The following is a 23,601-nucleotide window of genomic DNA, read 5'->3' on the forward strand; positions in this document are numbered from 1 at the left end:
AGCCATTATCCTTTTGTTTAAAATGGTGTTTGTTTTTAGGGGGGGGGCAAGTGTTTACTTACCGCCGTTTGACATCCCGGGCTAGACGGACATAATCAGCCACCCTATTGACAGCAACGGCTACCTCTTCCCACATTCTCCACTTCTGGCTTAGACTCATATTCCTGTCTGCCTGTGGCAGGATGTCCACACACTTCTGAATCAAAACCTCCATCTCCTTTCTTGTGAAATGTGGCTGCCTTTTTTTTTTTGCAGCTTTGGCCGGAATACTGGGCCCAGCCGCCTCTTCCATGTCATCCTCCTCACCTATTTGTGTAAATATTCAGATTTCTCTAATTCACAACTTGCCCAATCTTATGTTTCAAATTAATCATTGATACAAAATGCATGAAAGACTTACCGCCTGACTCTTGGGCATTGTTTCCCTGGTCTGTCGCCATGTCTGAGGTCCAAACAAGAAATACACCAGAATTTAAATGTGTTTTCGTGACGTATTTTCATGCGTCCTTATTTTGCGGCCGCATCATTGATTGTGCGTTCCTATGATCCCTCCTTAATTTGTGCGGGAAACGAAACACTATTTATGGCTTGGTGTGTCTCGAGTCGAGGTGGCGTTTTTGGATTGTTGGAGGTTACCTTGGTTGGAGTTTCTTGTTTGCGGATAAAGGAGTTGGCGTTTGGAGTTTATTTTGTTTGCTAGATTTGCGTTTTTATTTTCCGTTCTCTTTTTTGGTATATTTTTTTTTGGCCTCGTTTCTTGATTTGGTAAGTTTTGTGAAGTTTAACTTTGGTTCAATTGGTGTCTCATTGTGTTTCTTCTTGTTTTAAATTTTTGGATCCATAATTTCATATCTTTTAGCTTTTTATTAATTTCGGACCCAAAGACCTTTTGATTTGGAATCTTATATATTTGCTCTTGGTAAGTCCATTTTTTATCTTGTATTTGTGAACTAATTAGCGCATTTTTCTCTGTTTGTATAGTGACTTGTATTTACGAAATAATTAGCGCATTTTTACTACTTACTATTGTGACTTGTATTTGCGAACTAATTAGCGCATTTTTCTCTGTTTGTATAGTGACTTGTATTTGCGAACTAATTAGCGCATTTTTACTACTTACTATTGTGACTTGTATTTGCAACCTAATTAGCGCATTTTTCTCTGTTTGTATAGTGACTTGTATTTGCGAACTAATTAGCGCATTTTTACTACTTACTATTGTGACTTGTATTTGCGACCTAATTAGCGCATTTTTCTCTGTTTGTATAGTGACTTGTATTTGCGAACTAATTAGCGCATTTTTACTACTTACTATTGTGACTTGTATTTGCGACCTAATTAGCGCATTTTTATTACTTACTATTGTGACTTGTATTTGCGACCTAATTAGCGCATTTTTCTCAGTTTGTTTATTAACTTGTATTTGCGAACTAATTAGCACATTTTTAAATGCTTATTAATCCTGTAAAATTTTTTGTGGTTGCCCTTTTGTTTTTTTGGCTTACATTTCAACCCATTTTGATGTACTGTGTGCAATGTCATTTTGCTCTTTGGCCAAATGTGTGTTTCGCATATTTTAAGTTTTGTCTAGCACAAAATTTAGAAACATAAATGCACAGAGTAAAATTTGTCAAATTATTTTTGTGATTAATTTCAGTTTGGACGTATCATGACAATACCCTGGCATATAAGCAGCAATGGATGGTATCATCAAGCTAAGTTGTTCTTAATTTTCTTTTGGGGTGGGTCCAAAACCTTACATTCCAATCTTGCCATTTCAGGTTGATCTTGGGCGGATTGTTCTGGCCATGCTCCCGGAAGCCGACCAACCTCAATCTCGTCCCAGGCGTAGGCATCGTAGGCGTGCAAGGCCCCAGATATTTCGAACACGTGTCACCCTTTTTGGAATGCCCGATGATGAGGTTTTAAGACGCTACCGTCTTCCTCCCAAAATCATCATAGACACTCTCTCATTAATAGAGAGTGATCTTGAGCGGCAAATTGACAGTCCAACAGCAATACCACCACTTACGCAATTTATGGCGGTGTTACATTTCTGTGCCTCAGGATCGTTTCTAACAACGGTGGAAATAGTGGCGGGCATCTCACAAACCTCCTTTTCCTGGATCCTGAGGGCAGTGATGGAGGCACTTTTCAAGCACCTCCATCATTATATTCAAATGCCTTTGGATATGGGTGCCCTTAGTGTGGCCAAGGCCAATTTTTACCAAATAGCTGGCTTCCCACACATCATAGGGGTTGTGGATGGTACTCACATACCACTTCAGCCTCCAGCATGGCTGGAGGCCATATTTTGAAACAGGAAACACTATCACTCCCTGAATGTAATGGTGGTATGTGATGCCTCCCTCCAGATCCTGTCCCTGAATGCAAAATTACCAGGAAGTGCACATGACTCCTTCGTCTTCCGGCAATCAGGGATATGGCACAAATTAACCAACCTACAAGCTGGTGATGCGTGGCTTCTGGGTAAGTGGAGACCTTTAGTACATAACAATGTTAAGCTTGATACACAGTGATCCTGATGTTGTCTATTCTTTTTCACAGGAGACAGTGGATACCCTTGCATGCCCTGGCTGCTCACTCCTTATTTGGCTCCCACACCAGGTCCACAAAGAGAGTTTAATACCGCACTTACAGCCACCAGGCAAGTGATGGAGTGCTGTATCGGCCTTTTAAAAGGCCGATTCAGATGCCTCCACCGCTCTGGTGGCGAGCTCATGTATTTGCCGGATATGGTTTCGAAAATTGTGGTCCTGTGTGCGATCTTTCACAACATCGCCATAAGGAGTGGTGTTCCAATGCAGCCAGAGGATGCCTTACCTGAGGATGGCCCCCCCGAGGTTGGTCGGAGGTCAGTATGTGGGGGGGCCATACGCGATGATGTGGTGGCCCGATATTTTAGGTAATTATTGACCAAACAACAGTGTGTATACCCAATGTGTTACGGTTTTTTAGCGTTCATCTTTTTTTATATTAATTCTTGCACCATCTTCTGTTTGTTTGCATAATCTTTGGCACTCCCACGATGACTACTTCCTGCTACCCTTCAAAAACCTTTATGTGGAAACTTCGGGAATATATTCTGACACCAATATTGCAACGCCATATTTTTGAAATCATGTGGACATGGACCTTCGGCAACCAGTTCTTGATTTGTTGTGTGTTTGTTTCGTGTTTTTGGTATGTGGTGTATTTCTGATTATCACTGTGTGTTTTGTTTGTGAGTGACCACTTTGTATTTTGATTTCTGTTGTGAATAAATATTTGGAGAGTGTAATTTGTTTCCTTTTTGGGCACGTTAGAAGCAAGTGTAAACAAACTCCAAAACGTTAATTTTACCTAAGGGGTAACCCAGTAATGAAGCAAGTGGAGCTAAAATGTAATATGTTTTCGGGGTACTAACCAACACAACAAGGAATCCTGTACAATCAGTTGCCTTCGTAAGATTGTCCTAAGCAGTTTGGCCACCAAATCGGAACCTGAAAAATGGTGTAAACTATCATGTTGACCACCACAAAAAAGGAAAATGACATTGGTACTGGGAGGTGTTTCTTGTGCCTGTTTGCATTCAAAATACAACACACAATCTGTAGTGAGATTCTGTGGCAATCCTTGCTTGAAGAGTCTACTTATGTCAGTGTAAAGAATCTTGGATTTACTCCAAACGCATGAGACAGAGCTTGATTTAAAACTGATTTATTATGAAACAAATCGAAAATAAAATTAAAAAAAAACTAATTCCTAAGGAGGACCAACAGATGGTCAAGGCCCTGGTGACCTGCTCCCGCATATGGCCAACACAATTCAATATCTCTTCCCGACGCCTCTGTTCCTCTGTGGGTGACAAAAGTTTGGGGAATAATAAATCGATAATGAAGCAACATTCTAAAAAAACACAAAACAAGCAAACCAAAACTTACAAGCTTGTGGGTCAAAAAACATTACACGGATAAAACCCAGCACCCCAAAATGTCGTAGGCCAAAAATACAAGGGCCCTAAAAAAAGGCACACAGGTGTGATATGTGTATGGTGACATCAGCAGGAACAGGTAAAGACAACCCCCAAAAATACCCTAAGGCGACAGAAAGGCAAAAAAAATGGGGACGATACATGATTACATACAAACAGTTTGTGGTGTCCAAAATAAAATTTAAAAACATACCGTTCTCAAAAACGACAGAGCCAGAAGCCACTCCCTGGACCACCTCGGAGGTGGCTACATTCCCCAAACCTAGGGGCAAGGTGTTTGAGGAATCCTGGGAGGGGGTATTTGGAGGATGGACGGATGGAGGAGAGGGGGAATTGGGCTGGAGGGGAAGTAGGCCTGAAATTTCGGCCACAGGGTCTGGGGAGGAGGGGGTGATAGACGAATTGGGGGTTGGAGAGAGGGGCCGGGACCGGCGTCTTGTCTGGCGATGCCGCCGTAGTGTTTGCTGTGCCCCTAAAAAATGAAAACAAAATTGTGGTTAGTTTCAACAGGAATCCAAAAAAAAAATGACTCAATAGGACAGACATGAAAACATGCACATGCAGATATGACTACAATGACTCAATAGGACTGACATGAAAACATGCACACGCAGTTAGGGCCCACAAGAGAAACTTGAAAACCACAGTCCAGAACACTTACTTTCCGCAATCTGCATGCGAAAGCATGCCAGCAAGCGGGGCGTCCGCCGATGCAGGTCCGACCACCTGCGCTCCAGCTGGCCAATATGTCGGCGTGAGCCGAAGGAGCGCAGGCGTCAACGTACCTCCGCATATGCGGAACGCTTGCGCCTATTGGAGATGGGTGGAGGCTGACTGGTGATCCGCCTGTCTATCACCTCCGTCAGCACCAGCAGTTCGCGCCTGGTGAATGCGGCGGATCTCATGATGGCAATGGTGTTTTTTTGGCAAAATATTTTTAATAAAGCACCCCAAAAAAATTTGATTGGCTAATGTATTTGGGAAATTAACAGGACAAATTCTATTGGTTAGTGTATGAGTCATGTGTTCGACAGGGCCACAAATCTCTTGAGAGTTATGATAGGCTTGATGCAGTGACATGCGTAAGCAAATTTAAATAAAGAATTGGGGCTAACATGTCTTTTGAAGAATAAAAGCAAAGGTTTCAGCCGTACGTATTCTGCGAGCAAATACAAACACGGACAAGATTAAAGTTTATTGCATTGTGTTGAAAAAAAAAAACAATTAAGCTAATTGATACATTGATTACCATGATACGATTGAGGGAGGTAGGCCGAAAAAACGAGCAGGTAATCGGAATCTGACAGTCCCACTTCCGGTTTGTACTTGTGCGTGCGTTCCCTTCAAGCCATTTCGGGGATGTACGCTCGCTATTTGGCACGCTCGTTAGTTAGAGGAGGGGTCGCCTGAGTTTGGGGCGGAATTTTTGCTGCGTACGAAAATACGAGCGAGTGCTTGAATTTAAATATTTTTTTACGTACGCCGAACGTGCGTACGCCCACTTGCGAGTGGGTCTGAATCAGGGCCTATGTTCTTATTCTGTATTGTCTTGTACTGTAAGTCGCTGTTTTACATGTTTTCTCATTTGTTAATGTACTTTGTGAGGCGCTGCGGAACCCTTGTGGCACCATATGAATAAACGATAATAACAATAATAATAATATTGAATCTTTCCTCAATTGTGAAATGGAATTTGTGATCTATGTACTTACTTGCCCTTGCAAGAAACAATATGTAGAGAGGACGACTAGGACATTTAAAATCTGGTTCCTAGAACACCGCAGAAACATCTTGAATCGGATGTTAAAGCATGGTATACCCAATCACTTCTCCCAGATACACTCTTCTGACCCAATATTACTTCAGGCCACTGTGATTGAGCAAATACCATTAACACAAAGAGGGGGTGACCGCTACCGCAGATTGTGTGCCAGAGAAGCTTTTTGGACACAGACCACAGACTAGACCTTATTTCCTGATGGACTGAATGGGAGTGTAGAATTGGAATTCTGACTACTTTAAAATCCCCATTATTCTGGATATACGCCATCTTCAAATTTCATCCAATCTATATGTCCCTATATTTTCACCTATATGTTCACTTTCCTGAATGATAAAGTACACTCTTAAAAATATGCTAAATGAAATATTTTGTTTTATATGTTACTTCTATGAATATCATTATCTAGTTTTATATATATATATATATATATATATATATATACATTAACTCCTTCTTGTGGAATATAGAAACATGTTCATCAGTTCAAATTAAATAACATAACTAATTAATCAAATTACGCTATGAAGCATATTAGTGTCTTTTTATATACTTTTTGAAAAAAATATATATACTTTTTTACACTTACTTCTTTTCCTTAAAAATTTATTTTTCTTTAAAATGCTTTTTATATAAAATGTCTCCTTTTTATTCTTACTTTTTATTCTATTTTTCTAATGATTTATGTACTAACTATATGACATTTAAAGGGTAGATAACAAGCTCACTGAATCAAACTGTTAAAATATGGCTTTAACATTGCAAAGCAATGACTACACCTCTTTCAGGACTTAATTATCTAACAGCTGAAAGCATCTGAAATTATACCCAATGAATGGGTGGCTTTATATATTCTCCACCCCAACACAATTCATTACTTTGCCTTCTGAGGAAACCGGGAGTGTGTTCTTACTGGGAGAAAGGTGTCAAGGATCCACACCTACCTTCCACACTAAGATCGCTCAATACGGAGCACACGCTGGCCACAGATAGCCCACTTCAACAGACAACTGTGAGCTGCTCCGCCCCAAACAGCATTCCACTAAGATACTGTAGGAAAGAGACTGCTCAAACTCAGTGGAGCACATACTGGAATAAGAGGTACCTGAGTCTTCCGACGGACCCCCTCCACATCGCGGAGAGACAGTCCCACACTGGAGTGCTGGCTGTTATCACCCGCTGGTGAATTAATCTGATAGCATCTGGAAAAGGCTTACATCGGACCCCCTGCCGGGTACATCAACTCCTCATCCCACATGCTATTTCTGCAAGTATATTAGCTGGCACAAACCAGCAATCACCTTCTTATACAATTGAAAATCATTTGAAACAAACTAACTTTTTTACTCATATGTGTCATTTTGAAGCTGGGAATAAATTGTGTGACTATTCATTCTTTATCAGTCACACCATTACAGTGAATTGCGGACTGCCATAGATTAAGGGCTTTATTCGGAGGCGGTCGTACGGTCTACGACCGCACGGCCGCCTCGATGTTTGTCTACTGCACATGCGCACGAGGGAGCCGGCTCCTTCGTGCGCATGCGTGAGACCCGCTACGACCGACAGCGCCGGTAGTAGCGGGTCTCTTTCCAAAGGGGGCGAGCTGTCGATGTTGATTGACAGCTCGCCCCATTTGGAAGGCGGGCCGGGGGGGTGGCAGCCCAAACGGAGGCTGTTTGGGGGAGGCCCCACTGACATCACTAGTGATGTCAGTGGAGAGCTTCCAGCTCTGACAGAGCCAGAAGCTCTCCGGGGCTTACGACAAGTGAGACCCTACCCTAGGGTCTCATCGTAGGCCCCGATGGTCGCGATGGTCAATGACCATCGTGACCATCACCCTAGCGATCATTAGAGCTATGGGTGTTAACCCACAGCCTAACGACTGAAACAGAGGCGGCCGGTCAGGATGCAAGCGGCCGCCCAGTTTCTGAGCGACCGCTTGCATCCTCCGGCCGCCTCTGAATGAGGGCCTAAGTGTGGCTAACTACCTCACAGGACTTTTTATTGTATTGATATATGCCATATCTAATGCATTCTGCTATTTTCTATCTATTTAGGATTTATTTAAATGTCACCTATAGTTTTTTATTGAGAGGAATATTATGTATTTATAAGAAATTTATAATAAATTGTCTGCACTGAATTCCACACGGCGCTGCTCTATTACTTTAATTTCACCTTTAAAGCTCAGCATAGTGTGTGCCAAAATTTGGCCACAAACTCTAGTAGGGGATTGGCGAAAAGGTTAATGTTGAGCACACTTTGGGCAAAAGGCCACAATCTCTTAGACTTTGTCTCTCATCTGAAGCCACCAGTAGGTATGTTGGAGAAGCTCAAAACTTTCTAGGCACTGGGATGACCGGCAAACTTAGAAGAATGTGCCAAAGTTAGTAATTTTCCTCAAAGATTTTCAAATACAAACATTTTCCCCACTGGGGATCAGGGGTCACTGTAGTGGTAGCGAAGGCAGTAGAAAAAATTATAGGTCTTCATTTTTTGAAGATTCATCATGTAATACCATAGACTGAGAGAGGGCATCCCTTTTTACATTTTAAGAACCTGGATGCAACGAGATTTTAAAGTTGAACCTCGAGAAGAACAGGGCCTAGCAAGCCTGGTGAGGATTAAGACATTGTGCTGACTTCAGATACAGCAAGTTCTTATGATGTGTAAGGATGTTGATTTAGCACCTTCTAGGAGATATCTTCATTCTTCTAGGGCAAGCTTGATATCAAGTAATTCTTGGTCTCCAATAGAATAATTAATTTCAGATGGTAGGAACTTGTGTGAGTAGAGCCCAAAAATATGGAACTTACCATCTTCAGATGCCTGAGAAAGCACAGCACTGATTCCTACAGTGGATGCGTTGACATCCAGGATAAAGGACCTGTTCACATCGGGCTGATGTAACACTGGAGCAGAAATGAATGCCTGCTTCAACAATTGAAATGTGGAAAGCGCTTTTTCTGACCATTTAACAGGATTAGCACCTTTCTGGGTGAGTACAGTGATAGGAGTATTGAGGGTAGGAAGTCCTCAAATAAATTTGCGATAATAGTTTGCAAAACCAATGAATTGCTGTACCGCCTTCAATGACAAGGGGAGTGACCAACCTGTAAAAGCTTCGAGTTTTTCAGGTTCCATATAAAGTTCTGTGCCGGAATTGATGCACCCTAAGAATGGTATAGAAGGAACCTGGAAGGCACAATTTACCATAGAGATGGTTTTGCCAGAGATGAGTTAGACCCTCATACACCTGCTGTCGGTGGGTAACAAGGTCTTGAGAGAAGATCAGGATATTGTTCAAGTAGACAATGACTAATTTGTACAGTGCATCTCTGAAAATGTAATTCACAAAATATTGAAACACCGCTGAAGCATTGCATAGACCAAAGAGCATTACCAGATACTCGTAGTGCCCATCTCTGGTATTGAAGGCTGTCTTCCACTCATCACCTTTGCGGATCTTGATCAAGTTGTATGCGGAGATCCAACTTTCTGAAAACAGTAGCACCCTTGACTCTATTGAACAACTCGGTGATAAGAGGAAGTGGATAACTGTTCTTGATGGTGAAATCATTCAATCCACAATAGTCTACGCAGGGTCTTAAGCCACCGTCCTTTTTCTTCACAAAGAAGAACCCGGCACCAGCAGGAGAAGAGAAAGGACGACTGAATACTTTCTAAAGGCTGTATTTGATGTACTCTGTCACAGCTTGGGTTTTGGGGACAGAAAGGGGATAAGAACACTCTCTCGGGTGGAGTTTTACCAGGTACAAGATCGATTGGGCAGTCCCAGTCACAATGTGGTGGTAACTGATCTGCAGCTTTTTCACTGAAGATGCCCAAGAAGTCTTGATACACCCCTGTAAGCTCTGATGGAATATCCAGTTGGATTTTTGGAGTGGTGATACTTGGGGAAAACAATGTTGCTGACAATGAGTACTCCATGCCTTCACCTGCAGTATGGATCAATATATACTTGGATTATGTAGCTGGAGCCAAGGCATACCCAAAACAATTTTATTTGTCGCTCTAGGAATCACTAGGTATTCAATGATCTCAGAATGAAGGGCTACAATCTGAGTTGACATTGGAATGGTTTGGTGGCTAATAGTGCCCTCATGAATCCTACTTCCATCAATGGCAGTTAGAAATACAGATCGAGAAAGAGGTTTAACCAGCAGTTTAAGTTTCTCACTGATGGTATAGGTAATGAAATTTCCTGCAGCACCAGAATCAACAAGGACAGAACCAAGCTTGGTTTCAGTGGAAACTGGGAGTAGTAAATCAGACTCTGAACAAGATTCTTTAGAAAGTCCTAATTGGACTCCTCCATTACAGGTTAGGACTTGACATTTCCCGGCCGAATAGGGCAGGAGCCAATGAAGTGACTGGAAGCAGCACAATATAAGCATACATTTTCTCTCTGTCGACGAGTTCGTTCTTCACATGACAGTTGGGACTTATTGATTTGCATAGGTTCATCCACCATCGGTGGAGGTGGGCAAGCACATCTCAGGGAATGGAAACTAGGAGATTCTCTGCAAGTCTTCTCACAAGATCTTTCCCATATACGTAAGTCCAATTTTACGCAGTGGGAGATTAGTTTCTCAAGACAATCCGGTAAGTCTTGTGTCACCAACACATCCTTGATGTGATCTGAAACTCCTGCCCAGAAAGCTGTTGTGAGAGCTTCGTTGTTCCAGTTCAATTCTGAGGCTAGGGTTTGGAATTGAACTGTGTACTCCCATGGAGTGGGAACCCTGACAGATGCGTAGAATCTCAAAGGACACTGAGGATGTCCTGCCTGATTCATCATGCAGAACATAGCCACTAACTCCTTGTAGTTAGGCAGTAGTAGGTGAGCTTTCTTCCAGAGTGGGAACATCCAATTCAGAGCTGGGCCCATGAGCAGGGATATGATGTAGGCTATTTTTGTCCTATCCATAGGGACGTTGTGTGGCAATAATTCAAAGTGGATTTCACACTAGTTTAAAAACCCTCTGCAGGTTTTGGGATTGCCATAAAATTTACTCAGAGGACAGCTGGAGAAGAGACATAGCCGGTGTTAGGGCTGGAGTAGGTATGACAGCCATAGGACCTGGAGGTTGTGCAAATAGCTACTGCTGTAGAGTGTCAACATAGGTAAATGCAGGGGGGTTTCTGTCTGCCTGGAAACCCCCCTCCCCAGCACACGCCATGACCACAATAGAAATAGTAATATAATAGAATGTTGCTAGTGCTGGATGTTCTCCTCAGTACCACAAATGAAATGATTAGCACCATCTGTGGATCTTTTAAAATGTGTCAGCCAGTAATAAATATACCTGTGCACCAACTAGAAGATGTGGAAAACATGCACTGTTAGGGGTGCACTGCTATAGACCATCAATAGGGTCAACTATTAATACTGTATAATAAAACACTATCCAGTACATAAGGAGACCAATATGTATATATATGTCCAAGGCAGTGCTAAGTTCTTCTGCTAGTCCCTCAGACTCCTGGACTTGCTCCAATGCTCAGGAATGGTGCCCACATCTGAAAAAAACATTCTTCTCAGACAGGATGGACCTACAGCCACATCTAATAGCATACTGTGATCGCTGGTCCTGTATATGCTCGAATTATGCAACACAATATACTTTTTATGTAACATATTAAAGCTGGATAAGTGCTAATTATGCCCTCTTTATGGACTGGCCACACTCACTGTAAAATCAAGCATTTGGAAACCTCCCTCTAGAAATCCTGCGTTTGCCACTGGTCAAGTCAGGTAGATACATCTTTGAGGAAACGTACTACTTGCTGCTGGGTAGCCTCATGACTTTCCATGTGAGTAACAAAATTTTGTATAGCCGCTGACCCCCACGCCTTGATCACTGGTCAAGTCTATCGGCCTTGTACAAACTGTCAGGACTGTGGTGTTTTGTGTTCTTGACTGTGATACTGGTGGCTCAGTGGTGGAACTCAGGATCTGGAGATTAGCAGGCTTAATATAGTTTCTGTGCATGTGCAGACACAGGAGCAGGTGGAGAGGAGACAGCAGAGTAAAACATGAATAGGACTTGAGGAATACTGTATGCTCAGGTACTGGAGCCTGGTGATGACTAGGACTATGGAGGAGGAACCTAGAGAGACTGTACTCTGGAGATTGCACAGACTGACAGGACCCAGGAGGTAGCACCGATGACTAGACTTAAGAGACAGCACTGTACTTAGGAGACAGCGGGGAACTGAGAACTAGACAGGTTTAGGGAGTTGACTAATAACCTCGCCAGGAGTATAAACACACCAGCATTTTTCACCAGGGAACTCCGCAAAGAGATATGTATTTTGCTGCATCTGATGTGCAGGTCGCGGCCCCCTGGTAGGGTCACCCAAGGACTCTATCTAGAACTCTCCGGAGATACTGAGGGCAAGCCCCGAGAACCATGGACAAAAACAACAGGGAATGGTAGTAATAGCTAATGACAATGATCCCATGATTCCAGTTGCAGCTGATGTAGTTGGGACCAAGGGTCCAGGTTATAGCTTGATGAATGTAGAACTGGTATGCTGGTAATCGAATAAGTACCAATGAGGTTAGACTTGAGTAGTTACCACTTGGCTGAATATCGGATAGAACAGATGGTGCTGGTATCGGATAGCAACTGATGGAGTAAGTACTTCTGCAACAGCAATGAGGATAAGTCTGGAGCCTAGTAATGTAGCACAAGAGAGACGTGTTGTCCAAGGCACTGACTGCTAGTCAGTGGAATCCTTTTATCCCCCTGGTCTGTGCTGGTTGGCTTACAGGATCAGGTGTCTGTTGTAGTGTGTCTGAATGGATGAAAGACACTCCACAATGAGTGGAGTTCAGAATCACATGATCACCACTTACCCAGGGACTGGAGGGTCAGGTGTCATGGCTGCGCCCATGCCTGAAAATGGCGGGCATGCTAGCGTGGTTACAGCAGCCAGGGGAAGATGAGGTACACTGCAAACAGCAGAGCAGGAACCAGAAAGTTAGCCTGAATAGATGACCTGTGCAGGCCAGTGCACATTTCATGTCATTTTACAGGGTGTGTTTGAAAATTGACATTTAGGATCTGATTTTTTTCTACTCTATCTCTCTCTAAGGCTTAGTACATCTACCTCCAAGTCTCCAAAACACTTGCTTTCATTATACTGTATTCAGCATATTTTCCTGCAGAAAGAACTGTTATACCGGGGTCTATTCATGAAGCAGTGAAGTTTCCTGTTTATGTGAAAACAGGGCACTTCTCTGCTTTGTGCTATTCATAGAGCAAGGTACTATTGGAGAAGCTTATTAATTCTCCAGTGGGAGCACCTGCTCCTGTATGTATCACATCACAATACCTTTGTATAGTGAGTGCAATTCATAAAGGAATGGAAAGCTCAGCTTTCTGTTCCTCTGCTAGCACCGCATTATCCATCTCAGGATGGTGTAAGCAGTGCTGTTAGAGGAGAAGAGCAGCTGTCTTCCTATTTTCTCCCTGTTCTCTCTGCCCCCTTCTGAGCCAGATGCCAATCAGAGGAGCCCAGGGCATAAGCATATGTTGGCTCACATCCTGCTGACTGCTGGCTGCTCCAGTGCCCTGCTTTGTTTCTACACCTGCCGTCCACCACAGCTACAGTATAGTAAACTCCACACTGACCCATGCATCTAATGCCATAGGGCCCCCTCGATATACCCCTACACACACCAGCCACCGCCCGCAACTACAGTAAAGTGACCCAACTTATGCATATGCTGAGTCCCTCCTACTTATTACCCAGTGCCCCTCTGCTCTGTCCCTACCCCCATCTTCCCCTGCCAATACCGCTGAGATTACCTCCCTCAACACAGATGCCAGTGCACTGAAGATTCAATCACAGCACAGGAGCCACTGGCTAGATGACAGCAGCACACAGAGAAGACCGGATCGCCGAACCTGCATTAACCGCATCACATATCAGGTAAGTTTACATGAATTGCTACTTATCAAAACTAAACCGGCAATCCAGTCCAGTTCCTGGTCTAGGGACCTTCCCTGTCTCCAGTGATACTCCAGTTCTGATTCACTAGATGAGCAGGGATTTCACTAGATGTGTAGGGCTTCGAATTCCATTTCAGTCCATCTTCAACTAGACCCAAGGTTCCTGAGATGGATCGACAAATTCACACATCTGTGACAGTATAAATGAAACAAATAATACTAGTAAAATCTGGGCCTGATTCGGAGTCAGACACAGAAGCAGCATCTAATGCCAGTAGCCCTCTTTGACTTTATGTAAATGTAGATACAAACTCCTTCCTTGTGTACATACATGCTTCCAAATGTGCAAGAACTGAGACACACACATTTATTGTCTGTGAATGCTATAATACTGATTGGTGCATTTCTCTGTTGGACTATGACCTCCTATGTCTGCATCTGGGCCTCTGTGTATGCAGGTGATGGCATTGACACGCCCGCGACACCCCCATAATAAGCCCACTGAATGGACCATTTTTGTCAGCATTTCTAGCCTCTTCCCAGTCACCACTCAATAATGTCCATCACTTCTCTACAAAATTTCTTATACCATCTATTGCAATCGCAACAGCAACTTTGTGCATACACTCTGTGTGGGTGTGGTATACAAAATTGACAATATATAGGTCGACAGTAAATAGACTGACACCAAATGGTCGACTGACAAAGGATCGACAGTGAAAAAGGACTACAGGGTTAAAAGGTTGACCGGTTCAAATGGTCGAGACACAAATATTGACAAAAAATTGTCTAAATTGTTGTAATTTAACCATAATCCGCACCCTAACCCTCCCCCTGGTGCCTAACCTAACCCTCCCCTAGTGAATAAACCTAACCTTAGCCAAACTCTAACCCTCCCCTTAGTGCCTATCCCTAACTGTCCCTTGCAGCAGCCTAACCCTACCCTCCTCCAAGAAGGGGCGCTGAGATGGGGGAGCAGGTACTAATTACCTTGACCTTTGCTTGTTGGAGGTGCCTGTTTAGGCTGCCCCCCCCCATCCCTCTTACCTGTCAGCAGCCCAGCACATGCTGCTGTGTGCTGAGCTGCAGTGGGAGACCAGAGAGACTGCTGCTGCTGAGCAGTAGAAGCAATCTCCTCTCCTGTCTGTCAGGGGGGAGCGATCACACTGATCATGCTGACTCGGATTTTCGCCTCACTGAGGGGCTCACAGCTTCCCCCTCCCTAGTGCAAATAGGGTTTTTTATTTTTTCTAAAAAGATGTGGCCACACCTCCTGTGATTAGGCCACACCCCCAACACTAATGATGCTCAGGCAAGATCTCTACGGCTCTGTCCCGAAGTACCGAGTCCTAAACCTCACCCTTACCCTATCCCGTAAAAATGTTGAAAAACCATATAAAAATGTGAAGACCATTTTTGTGTCGACCATTCAAACCTGATGACCTTTTAACCCTGTCAACCTTTTGCACTGTTGACAATCTGGTGTCGACCTATTGGCTGTCAACCAATTCACTGTTGATCTTTTAATCGAATACCCTCTGTAATGCATGCACTTTACACATTTTTAGAACTTTTTGCACATGCGCAGTTGCAAAAAATCACACAACTATGTGAACATCAGCATCGTGGCCCTCATTCAGAGGCGGTCGGAGGATGCAAGCGGTCGCTTAGAAACTGGGCAGCCGCTTGCATCCTGACCGGCCGCCTCTGTTTTGGTCGTTAGGCTGTGGGTTAACACCCACAGCTCTAACGACCGCTAGGGTGATGGTCGCGATGGTCATTGACCATCGAGACCATCGGGGCTTACAACGAGACCCTAGGGTAGGGTCTCAGTTGTTGTAAGCCCCGGAGAGCTTCTGGCGTTCCCATGGGAACGCCTCCGTTTGGGCTGCCACCCCCCTGGCCCGCCTTCCAAATGGGGCGAGCTGTCAATCAACATCGACAGCTCGCCCCCTTTGGAAAGAGACCCGCTACAACCGGCGCTGTCGGTCGTAGCGGGTCTCACGCATGCGCACGAAGGAGCCGGCTCCCTCGTGCACATGCGCACTAGACAAACATCGAGGCGGCCGTGCGGTCGTAGACCATATGGCCGCCTCTGAATAAAGCCCTGTGTGTGGTTCTTAATCAGGCGCTCTATCTGTAAATTATATAATTATATTGGATTTTTTTTTTAAAAAACAATGTATGCTAAAACTACATTTATTTACAATTTGCATACACATTGTTCATATGTGGATGGTTTAACTTACAGAAAATACTACATAAAAAACATGCAAATATTTTTATTCTGATAAATCTTTTTGTTGACATATAGCGCTAGCCAGCGTTTGCGCTTTCGCGGAGGCACTGCCACGGTATGTTTTTGCGAAATATACAAGGTACAGTGTGCGGTGAGGATTCGCAGGGACAAAGCTTTCTCACAAGCTTTGTCCCTGCTGGAGAATGTTGATACATTCTCATGATAATTCCTAAATTCGCAATGCGAGTTTAGGTGAAATTATCACAATACAATCTATATTTGAAATGCGGACTGTAGTAAATAGGGGCGGAGCGGAGCTTCAGCAGAGCAGACAGACCACCAGCTGATAACTGTACAGTATTTAGATAGTGGTGCAAGATGCAAGCTGTGAGTGAGGTGTGGAATGCAGTAAATCTGAGCTAAGTTGAACACGTCCGTGTCCTACTGTAGCGATACTTCACAGTGACAAGATGGTGCCGCGCATATGGAGCAGAAGACCAAACGGTGGCCATCTTGGTTATGTATTGCTGCTTCCCTAAAGGAGCATCATGGAGACTGCACAATAGCGCTGTACAGCTTTTAATAATAATAATAATAATAATAATAATAATAATAATATAATATTAATAATAAAAAATAACAACAAATGTATTGATTATTTGTTTCCAGATTTATGTTCCTCAGTATATACTGTATCAGCTTAATGCAATATAAATTAAATATTGATTTTCATAATTGAATGTTTAGAATATTAATTAAAAGTTTTTGTGATCAACATTATAATTACAATTTAGAATAAACGTGGACCAAAGATTACTGGTTGACTTTTACATGACATTATATTCCAGTAATAAATGATGTTAATCAAAGCACATTCCTCTATAACAAGCATATTTATGTACAAAGGGCATTTTCCACTAAGACGATGCCATTGAGACACATGGAGATAATTCTCCCAATTTTTTGAACTGTAAGTATAAAGGGTTTTTTTTCAGCTTGAATCCACATTGATTGGATTGTGTCATCTCATTTGTTGAAAATTCTAGAGCTTTGACAATTATCTTTTGTTCCATTGTAGAGTTCACTTGGTAACATATAAATCAAATCTATTAATTTTTGTATTACATTTTTACTTCTGAAAATTAAAAGAATATTAAAAGAAAATATTGTTATTGCTATATATCATTGATCTATAAAATATACATATATATTTCAGAAGCCGGAGCCCCCATTCTAGAGTAACCTGTCTTTGGACCTGATACACTACTTACCGCAACTGTGAAAGCAATAGTGATTATGCACGCAGTTCAACTGTGATAGTATGCTAATTCATTGTGCCGCAGCACAACATAAGGATGCCCACTTTATCTTACACACATCCGTAATGATTAGCAAGACTGCGAAACCATGGGTCAATTGAGTACCATCGCAGCCTCACGCACACTTGCACAAGCTCTGACCAGAAATTGCTAACTTAATTGCACGCTATGAGTCCTCAAGCTGCGTAAGGTATCACAGTGGATAATTTATGCACGCCCCTGCAACGGCGTTCAAATGCACTGGCACACCTGCTTTTCCCCGACCGACCCCCCATCACCACCCACAAACAGTATTTCCTGTCAATCACTCTGCGATGGGTCTACGCAGTCCTGATCGCAGTGGCTGGTTCGCGCCCTGCGATGCATATGCATGTGCAGTATGCAATAATTGGCCGATTGCTTGCGTATTAATGTTGTGATCCAAGCTGAATCAGGCCCTTTGGACATAGCATCTGCAACAAAATCTGTGACTTTCCTTGAAGCCTCTGCGATGGTTCTATACCTAGTTTGTTGTGCCTTTGGAATAGCTTTTCATATATAGCAATTTTGTCTTTCAATTTCATATAAACCCTGAAGAACTACAAACATAGTAAAGAAAATAACTACTGTGTAGCACAAAAAGCAACATACTAAATGCAATAAACAAAAAGAATTATTAAAAAAATAGCTATAGAGATTATAGATATCAAGGCATATTGTGAGTTATGTTATTTTAATGTTTTGTTATTATTCTGCCCCCACATATCAATAGGAACAGCTGGCACCAAAAACAGCAGGGGTATTCCAGTGGCAAACGCAGGATTTCTAGAGGGGGATTTCCAAATGCTTGATTTTAAAGTGAGTTTTGACAGTCCATTAAGAGGGCATAATTTGCACTTAACCGGATTTAAAAAGCTTTAATATGCACTGGATAACAGTATTAGTAATTAACCCTACAGATGGTCTACAGCAGTGCAACCCTAACAGTGCATGTTTTCCAGATCTCCTACTTGGTGCACAGGTATATTTATTACTTGATGACACATATTACTGGCTGGCACTGATGGTGCTAATTATTTCATTTGTGATACTTAGAAGAACATGCAGCACTAGGAAAATTCTATTATATTGCTATTTCTATTGCGGTCATGGTGTGGGCAGGGGAGGGGGGTTTCTAGGCAACCAGAAACCCCCCCTGTGTTTGCTAATTCAAACAGCCATCTGGCCAGAAGTTGTACCTGAACATAAGCAGGGATCAAGGGCATCCCCATATTCTATCTGTTGTAGATGTAAAGTAAACGTAATATTTCTGCAATAGCTAGGAGTTTCAGAAATATACCTGAAGTCTGAATGCTGGTCTGGTGTGATTTGAGTGTTCCTAGGAAGTGTTGCTTCGGAGCAATGAGGTATCTAAACAATCACTAATACCAGAGCAGTCTTGTTTACAATCATTTTTGTAGCTTAAGTATGCAGATTAATGTGAACATACCATATTTCATGTGACTATTACACAGGGGATATTATATACAGTTATCTTAAGTTAGATTAAAAGTTACATGGTTGGTCCTAGCATGGAAGTCATCAGGGACTGGGTCATGACATCACTATAGGGGGGGGGGTAATAAAATATATGGGAGCATTTTGTTCTGTGTCAGACTTGGGGTGAACAATTCTAAATTGAAGATTGGATCTGCAATTTCTGCTGTGCCGCCTGGACCATAATAAGCCGAGTGTAATTTTGTGTTTTTCCTTTTTATCCTGAAATTGCAATACACGTTTGTATATTTTTGTAACCCTTTTTATTTCTGTCATTACTGTAACTGAGCATTGTACTTCTTTTTGTAAATAAAATGTTCCTTTATTAGTCTATTTTTCATATATGCTTTTGAACCTAGGACCTCATTCAGAGTCGGTCGTAAGCAACCGCTCGGTCGTATGCCTAACGACCGAGAAACTGAAAAAGGAAGCAATCGCAGAGCCGGTCGGTCGCAACCAAAGTGACGCCCATAATTGAACAATGCACCTCCTCTAGCTAGCGAGTGATAGCAGCTAGCGATTGAGTCAATCATTGTCAGTAGTTGTCAGTCGCTGTATGTTAATTTTCTGATAGGTGCGGCCGCTTGTGTTGTATTGTTCAAATGTCATTTAGTTCATGCTGATGTTTTACTGGTAGTGCGTTTGTTAATAAAAAAAGATTTTAAACCCGGATTTTGGAATAATAATGTTGTGTTGTTAAATGCATGGTAAAATTAACAAAAAAACGCATAGAATAAGCCATCCCCATGAAATTTATTTATTCTTATTATTCGCTAATGCTAACGCAGCTGAATCAATTACAAGCCAATTAGCAGTATTATTAGCTTCAACAAAAGATTATTAGCTGCTTGCATTGTGTGGCTCAAAATAGAAACATCAATCCTAATCCTAACATCAATAACATTCGATAGTATCGATTGTACTCTGGAGCTTGCGAGAGCACATACCCAACCTCAAGTTGTATGATCAGCCAGGCCTCGAATCTGCTCGCAGAGTGACGTTTTACTACTTCTGGCCTTCTATGTCGGTCGTAGCAGGTAATTTATGTATGCCCATAAAACGCCCTCAAAACGATGTATGATATAATGGGCAGAGTAATAGAATATTCATTGTGAGTATTATATTAGACTCTGCCCTCTCTGTGCGATCACATGCTGAGCGGGACAAATCCACCTACTTTCCAAGTGTGCGGCACCGCGCATAGTACTTTAAAAAACAACAACCTGGGAATGGGTGTGGCCACATCCCCCTAATCTAGCCACACACCCTCTCATACCTAGGCCCACCACAGCTCTCGATGTCCCTGAGAGTACCTACAGCTATTCCAAACAATGTGTCACGGTCCCTGAACCCTCTCCCTGGCAATTACCTCTCTGGCACACCTCATGGCTCTTGTGGGGGTATTCCAGGATCTGGTGTCTATTGTCCACCTTGCTGTCAAAGCAGCATTGCTTACCAATAGCTTCAGCTCAGAGATACACCAGGCTACTCTGACATCTCCCTCTATGTTGCTCCCATGAGCCCCGTTCCCTGGGCACAGACATCTTTGTTAGAATCATGTGATCGTTGTACCGCCAATGGTGACCTGTTCAGGATGAGCTGCCCCGGCTGCCCAATCATCAACCACAGTCTCTATAGAAGGATTTCTTGGATAGATAGCCGGTTGCCAGTGAAACCTTGCTCTTAGCCAGCGTTCATTTACTTAGCAGCACTTGCTTCAAGATTCTTCCTCCAATGTGTTGCCACTTACCAGCTCTATTGGTCACAGTCTGGTCACCAGCTCCACCAGTTCCAGTTCAGCCACCAGCATCACCGATTCTACTCTGGTCACCGGCACCACCAGTCCCAGTCTAGTCACCAGCTCCACCAGTTCCATTCCGGTCACCAGCATCACTGGTTCCACTCTGGTCTCCAGCACAACCAGTTCCAGTCCAGTTACCAGAATCACTGAATCCAGTGTTGCGCATTAGCGGTCCCAGCTCAGTTTCTGAGATACGCATCACCAGTCCTAGTTCAGTTCCAGAGTTGAGCTTTACCAGTCCCAGTCCAGTTCCAGTGTTACACATTACTGGTCCCAGCTTAGTTTCCAAATTCCGCATTACCGGTCATAGACCAGTTCCAGAGTTGAGCTTTACCGGTCCCAGCCTGGTTCCAGGGTTATGCATTATCAGTCCCAGCCCAGTTTTCAAAGTACGCATTAGTGGTCCTAGCCGAGTTACAGAGTAGAGCTTTACCAGTCCCAGCTCAGTTCCAGTGTTGCGCAATACCAGTCTTAGCCTGATTTCTTAAGTACACATTACCGGTTCCAGCCCAGCACCAGTCTCAGTCCGAGTCAAGAGAGTACTGCATTGCTAGCTCTAATCCCATTCCTTGTACTACTCAACTTAGTCTGATCCCAGTGTGGTTTCTCTAAACCACTACATCACCCATGTGCACTTTATCAAACCATCTAGCTTTCTGCACACAGCTCCTTCTCCAGCTCTAGTCCTAGCCCGCAGTCCGGGAACACAACCTAATCCAGACATGACACAATTGAAACAGGCAACAATCATCACACATCAAAGAAAACAAACAGCAGCCGTACAGTACCTGTAAACAGAATTACACAATGACACAGAGCATATTAGCCCAAAGGTAAGTCCATCATCTTTCCTCCGAAATATACTGTTATTTTTCTTCATCCACCATAGCCAAAAGCTGTGCTATGCAAAAAAAAACTGAGATTGTAGTGTAATACTGAACCCTTGTAAAAATGTTCCCTTCTTAATCATAGTAATACTCAAATACATACTACTAGGGGTATTCAATATGGGTGCGATAACATCGTTTTTGCGTTAATATCGGAGGTATGACGTCATTATCGCAGGTTTTAGTTTTACACCGTATTCAATTTCAAAGACTTATCGCAGTTTTGAAAAGTCTTTGATAAAAAACGGGGATAAGTTTTCACCATTGAATAGGTGTCGAAAGAGAGTGCAGAATTGGGGTTTAGGAGTGCAGGCTTAAAAAAAATAGCCTGCACCCCTGGGAATGACTTTTAAAAAAGAACGGTGTCAAAAAAAGTTTAAAAAAAAATTTATTTCAAAATTGGGGTGAAAAAAAAAATGGGAAAAAATTGTTTAACAATAGGGAAATAGGTTCAGGGCTATTCTGCAAAAATTAAAAAAATTAAAAAAATTACCTAAGTGCTCTTCTGCTTTACTTCTTCAATGTTGGAAAAAAACACCTGCTGCGGCTATTTAAATCCCTGACTTTCAATTAAAGGCTAAAACGGGGGTACCCATAGTGTTCCCCCATGTTTTTACTACTTTAGGGGGGTCTTACAATTTTTTTAAGGAAAAATTCGTAACTTTACGCAAATCCAACTTCGGAGTTTCCCGTTTTCGTTAATTTTATATTGAATACGGGTATAAGCGGGAGCGCGCCCGTAACTTTAACGCAGGTAAAAACTCCGATATGAAGCGTTAACTTTGACAGTGAAGTTAACGTTTCATATTGAATACCCCTCTTTATGTACTGCTGCTATGCAATACTGACACTTGTTTTTAATGTTTGTAAGTGTACAGATACTAATAAAGCGCTATAAACATACATATTACAGGGACATGCAGTCAGGGAAGACAAGGGAGATGTAGCCTCCCTTGTCATAATGATTACAATGATACAAAGAAGATATTTATAACACAGATTCTGCTCTACAGTTAAAATCAATCAGGAGGCAGCAAGAGCGATGCCTCCTGCTGACAATAGAAAACCAGGGGAAGCGGTGGGCGAGGCCATGCCACGTGCTGTAAAAGCCCATTGAAAAAATAGGGCAAAGTGGCACCTATAGAAGTGCCTCATTGACAGGAATGTGCTGTCAGTCCACATGGAAGCACACCCGTCAGTCAGTAGATCCGCTGTCATCACTGGGTGGTAGCAGGCATATGGGATGGGGACGCGACAGAGGGGTGGGCTTTAGCGACGGCTGGACCCGGCATAGAAATCTGGCATAGTGGCAGGCCTGGATCTGAGAGGATCCAGTTCCTGCCAGCCATGCTGTAGAGTTCTACGCATAGAAAAAATGGATACAGATGAACTATGCAATCATTACTATTACTCAAAATTGAAATAAGTATTAAAATTAAATATAATATAAGAGGTATTTAGCATATATTGGGCCAAAAATATGGGCCTGCCCACCACCATCCAGGTCACCTCTTGTAGGGCAAATCCCTACATCTGGGGCGCAGGATGCCCCCAAACCAGCCCAGACAAAAAATACCAGGGCATCACACTGGTGAAAATTAGAATTCTGCAGAACTCAGCAGCTGTTCCAGTTTCAAAAATAGCATCTCAGCATCATTTTTGAAACTCAAGATGAACACCACGAGCCAATCAAGGTTCACCGCATCATCGCCCCAACCCCCTGGCTGGCTTATATAAGCCAGTATGAGGCAGCAGCTGTCAGTCTGCTGGCAAGGAAGGAGCGTGAAAGAGGTCCTGATGATAGAAGACGCCAGAAGCACTGGGGAGGTGGTGGCCATGCAAAAGAGCTTAAAGGCCGCCACCCCTGAGGTGAAGACACTGGAAGCTCTGGGGAGACAGAGGTCATATAAAAGAGCTTAAAGGCGGCCGCCCCGCAGGTTAAGACTTTGAAAGCCTTTGGGAGGAGGCAGCCATGTAAAAGAGCTTTAAGACTGCCGCCCCCATGTGAAAACTCTGTATAATAAACTTTTATTAAAACATCAAGTGTTGTGTATTTATTTTAATATTTTCTTTACAGG

This window comes from Taudactylus pleione, unplaced genomic scaffold, assembly GCF_031769625.1.
Source record: "Taudactylus pleione unplaced genomic scaffold, aTauple2 ptg000021l, whole genome shotgun sequence".
Lineage (NCBI taxonomy): Eukaryota > Metazoa > Chordata > Amphibia > Anura > Myobatrachidae > Taudactylus > Taudactylus pleione.